The sequence below is a fragment of the Pempheris klunzingeri genome, unplaced genomic scaffold (genome assembly GCF_042242105.1).
Source record: "Pempheris klunzingeri isolate RE-2024b unplaced genomic scaffold, fPemKlu1.hap1 Scaffold_72, whole genome shotgun sequence".
Taxonomy (NCBI): domain Eukaryota; kingdom Metazoa; phylum Chordata; class Actinopteri; order Acropomatiformes; family Pempheridae; genus Pempheris; species Pempheris klunzingeri.
Window position 1 is genome coordinate 62,501 of NW_027254976.1, and position 5,000 is coordinate 67,500.

Below are 5,000 nucleotides of genomic sequence, written 5' to 3' on the forward strand. Positions count from 1 at the left end.
CCCCACTGGAGGCCTCCCTGCCTGGGGTGAGCCCCAATGGAGGCCCTAACCCTAACCCTGCTGGGGGTGAGCGGGTTGAGCTCAAGGCCGAAAGCCCCACTGGAGGCCTCCCTGCTGGGGCTGAGCTGGCTGAGCTCAAGGCTGAAAGCGGGCTGAGCTCAAGGCCGAAAGCCCCACTGGAGGCCTCCCTGCTGGGGCTGAGCTGGCTGAGCTCAAGGCTGAAAGCGGGCTGAGCTCAGGGCCGAAAGCCCCACTGGAGGCCTCCCTGCCTGGGGTGAGCCCCAATGGAGGCCCTAACCCTAACCCTGCTGGGGGTGAGCGGGTTGAGCTCAAGGCCGAAAGCCCCACTGGAGGCCTCCCTGCTGTGGGTGAGCCCCAATGGAGGCCTCCCTGCTGGGGGTGAGTTGTTTTGAGCTCAAGGCTGAAAGCCCCACTGGAGGCCTCCCTGCTGGGGCTGAGTGTGAGGGCTATGGTCAGGCTTGGGGTTAAGTGGGCCTGGCTGGAGGTCACGGGGGCCTGGAGGAGGTGTTGGTGTGCGTCTCAGGGTGGAGGCCGGAGGTCACGGGGCCTGGGGGAGGTGTTGGTGTGCGTCTCCGGGGCCAGGCCGGAGGTCACGGGGCCTGGGAGAGGTGTTGGTGTGTGTCTGCTGGGCCTGGGGGAGGTGTTGGTGTGCGTCTCAGGGTCCAGGCCGGAGGTCACGGGGCCTGGGGGAGGTGTTGGTGTGTGTCTGCTGGGCCTGGGGGAGGTGTTGGTGTGCGTCTCAGGGTCCAGGCCGGAGGTCACGGGGCCTGGGGGAGGTGTTGGTGTGTGTCGGGGCCTGGGGGAGGTGTTGGTGTGCGTCTCAGGGGCCAGGTTGGAGGTCACGGGGCCTGGGGGAGGTGTTGGTGTGCGTCTGGGCCTGGGGGAGGTGTTGGTGTGTGTCTCAATTCAATTCAATTCAATTCAATTCAATTTTATTTGTATAGCCCAATATCACAACAGAGTGTCTCATAGTGCTTTACAAAGTTCACTGAGGGTGGAGGCCGGAGGTCACGGGGCCTGGGGGAGGTGTTGGTGTGCGTCTCAGGGTCCAGGCCGGAGGTCACGGGGCCTGGGGGAGGTGTTGGTGTGCGTCTCAGGGTCCAGGCCGGAGGTCACGGGGCCTGGGGGAGGTGTTGGTGTGTGTCTGCTGGGCCTGGGGGAGGTGTTGGTGTGCGTCTCAGGGTCCAGGCCGGAGGTCACGGGGCCTGGGAGATGTGTTGGTGTGCGTCTCAGGGTCAAGGCCGGAGGTCACGGGGCCTGGGGGATGTGTTGGTGTGCGTCTCAGGGTCAAGGCCGGAGGTCACGGGGCCTGGGGGATGTGTTGGTGTGCGTCTCAGGGTCCAGGCTGGAGGTCACGGAGAGGTGTTGGTGTGTGTCGGGGCCTGGGAGATGTGTTGGTGTGCGTCTCAGGGTGGAGGCCGGAGGTCACGGGGCCTGGGGGAGGTGTTGGTGTGCGTCTCAGGGGCCAGGTTGGAGGTCACGGGGCCTGGGAGAGGTGTTGGTGTGTGTCGGGGCCTAGGGGAGGTGTTGGTGTGCGTCTCAGGGTCCAGGCCGGAGGTCACGGGGCCTGGGAGATGTGTTGGTGTGCGTCTCAGGGTCAAGGCCGGAGGTCACGGGGCCTGGGGGATGTGTTGGTGTGCGTCTCAGGGTCCAGGCTGGAGGTCACGGAGAGGTGTTGGTGTGTGTCGGGGCCTGGGAGATGTGTTGGTGTGCGTCTCAGGGTCAAGGCCGGAGGTCACGGGGCCTGGGGGATGTGTTGGTGTGCGTCTCAGGGTCCAGGCTGGAGGTCACGGAGAGGTGTTGGTGTGTGTCGGGGCCTGGGAGATGTGTTGGTGTGCGTCTCAGGGTGGAGGCCGGAGGTCACGGGGCCTGGGGGAGGTGTTGGTGTGCGTCTCAGGGGCCAGGTTGGAGGTCACGGGGCCTGGGAGAGGTGTTGGTGTGTGTCGGGGCCTGGGGGATGTGTTGGTGTGCGTCTCAGGGTGGAGGCCGGAGGTCACGGGGCCTGGGGGATGTGTTGGTGTGCGTCTCAGGGGCCAGGTTGGAGGTCACGGAGAGGTGTTGGTGTGTGTCTGGGCCTGGGGGATGTGTTGGTGTGCGTCTCAGGGTCCAGGCTGGAGGTCACGGAGAGGTGGTGGTGTGTGTCGGGGCCTGGGAGATGTGTTGGTGTGCGTCTCAGGGTCAAGGCCGGAGGTCACGGGGCCTGGGAGATGTGTTGGTGTGCGTCTCTGGGTCAAGGCCGGAGGTCACGGGGCCTGGGAGAGGTGTTGGTGTGTGTCTGCTGGGCCTGGGGGAGGTGTTGGTGTGTGTCTCAGGGTGGAGGCCGGAGGTCACGGGGCCTGGGGGAGGTGTTTGTGTGCGTCTCAGGGGCCAGGTTGGAGGTCACGGAGAGGTGTTGGTGTGTGTCTGGGCCTGGGGGAGGTGTTGGTGTGCGTCTCAGGGTGCAGGCCGGAGGTCACGGGGCCTGGGAGATGTGTTGGTGTGCGTCTCTGGGTCAAGGCTGGAGGTCACGGAGAGGTGTTGGTGTGTGTCGGGGCCTGGGAGATGTGTTGGTGTGCGTCTCTGGGTCAAGGCTGGAGGTCACGGAGAGGTGTTGGTGTGTGTCGGGGCCTGGGAGATGTGTTGGTGTGCGTCTCAGGGTCAAGGCCGGAGGTCACGGGGCCTGGGGGAGATGTGTTGGTGTGCGTCTCTGGGTCAAGGCCGGAGGTCACGGGGCCTGGGGGAGGTGTTGGTGTGCGTCTCAGGGGCCAGGTTGGAGGTCACGGGGCCTGGGAGAGGTGTTGGTGTGTGTCGGGGCCTGGGGGATGTGTTGGTGTGCGTCTCAGGGTCCAGGCCGGAGGTCACGGGGCCTGGGAGATGTGTTGGTGTGCGTCTCAGGGTCAAGGCCGGAGGTCACGGGGCCTGGGGGAGATGTGTTGGTGTGCGTCTCAGGGTGGAGGCCGGAGGTCACGGAGAGGTGGTGGTGTGTGTCGGGGCCTGGGAGATGTGTTGGTGTGCGTCTCAGGGTCCAGGCCGGAGGTCACGGGGCCTGGGGGAGGTGTTGGGGTGTGTCGGGGCAATTCGAAACATTCACCGGAGTACCAGGGGCACGAAACATTCATCGGCTTACCAGGGGCACGAAACATTCACCGGAGTACCAGGGGCACGAAACAGCCATCGGAGTACCAGGGGCACGAAACCTCCACCGGAGTACCAGGGGCACGAAACCTCCACTAGAGTACCAGGGGCACGAAACCTCCACTAGAGTACCAGGGGCACGAAACATTCACCGGAGTACCAGGGGCACGAAACAGCCATCGGAGTACCAGGGGCACGAAACCTCCACTAGAGTACCAGGGGCACGAAACCTCCACTAGAGTACCAGGGGCACGAAACCTCCACTAGAGTACCAGGGGCACGAAACATTCACCGGAGTACCAGGGGCACGAAACAGCCATCAGAGTACCAGGGGCACGAAACCTTCATCGGAGCACCAGGGGCACGAAACCTCCACTGGAGGACCAGGGGCACGAAACATTCATCGGATTACCAGGGGCACGAAACATTCATCGGATTACCAGGGGCACGAAACATTCACCGGAGTACCAGGGGCACGAAACATTCATCGGATTACCAGGGGCACGAAACCTCCACTGGAGTACCAGGGGCACGAAACATTCACCGGATTACCAGGGGCACGAAACCTCCACTGGAGTACCAGGGGCACGAAACATTCACCGGAGTACCAGGGGCACGAAACCTCCACTGGAGTACCAGGGGCACGAAACCTCCACTGGAGTACCAGGGGCACGAAACATTCACCGGATTACCAGGGGCACGAAACAGCCACCAGAGTACCAGGGGCACGAAACATTCATCGGAGTACCAGGGGCACGAAACCTCCACTAGAGTACCAGGGGCCAAGTCGAGGAAGGCAAAGCGGGAGTAACCAACCGCCTCCCTCCCTTGCCCTGTCTTACACGGATTACCAGGGGCACGAAACATTCACCGGAGTACCAGGGGCACGAAACATTCACCGGAGTACCAGGGGCACGAAACATTCATCGGATTACCAGGGGCACGAAACATTCACCGGAGTACCAGGGGCACGAAACATTCATCGGATTACCAGGGGCACGAAACATTCACCGGAGTACCAGGGGCACGAAACAGCCATCAGAGTACCAGGGGCACGAAACATTCATCGGAGCACCAGGGGCACGAAACCTCCACCGGAGTACCAGGGGCACGAAACCTTCATCGGAGCACCAGGGGCACGAAACCTCCACCGGAGTACCAGGGGCACGAAACATTCATCGGATTACCAGGGGCACGAAACATTCACCGGAGTACCAGGGGCACGAAACATTCATCGGATTACCAGGGGCACGAAACAGCCACCAGAGTACCAGGGGCACGAAACATTCATCGGAGTACCAGGGGCACGAAACCTCCACTAGAGTACCAGGGGCCAAGTCTAGGAAGGCAAAGCGGGAGTAACCAACCGCCTCCCTCCCTTCCCCTGTCTTACACGGATTACCAGGGGCACGAAACATTCATCGGATTACCAGGGGCACGAAACCTCCACCGGAGTACCAGGGGCACGAAACATTCACCGGAGTACCAGGGGCACGAAACCTTCATCGGAGCACCAGGGGCACAAAACCTCCACCGGAGTACCAGGGGCACGAAACATTCATCGGATTACCAGGGGCACGAAACCTCCACCGGAGTACCAGGGGCACGAGACATTCATCGGATTACCAGGGGCACGAAACATTCACCGGAGTACCAGGGGCACGAAACATTCACCGGAGTACCAGGGGCACGAAACAGCCACCGGAGTACCAGGGGCACGAAACATTCATCGGAGTACCAGGGGCACGAAACCTCCACTAGAGTACCAGGGGCCAAGTCTAGGAAGGCAAAGCAGGAGTAACCAACCGCCTCCCTCCCTTCCCCTGTCTTACGCGTTTTTTGTCTGTTTTCCGCGCTACCATCGT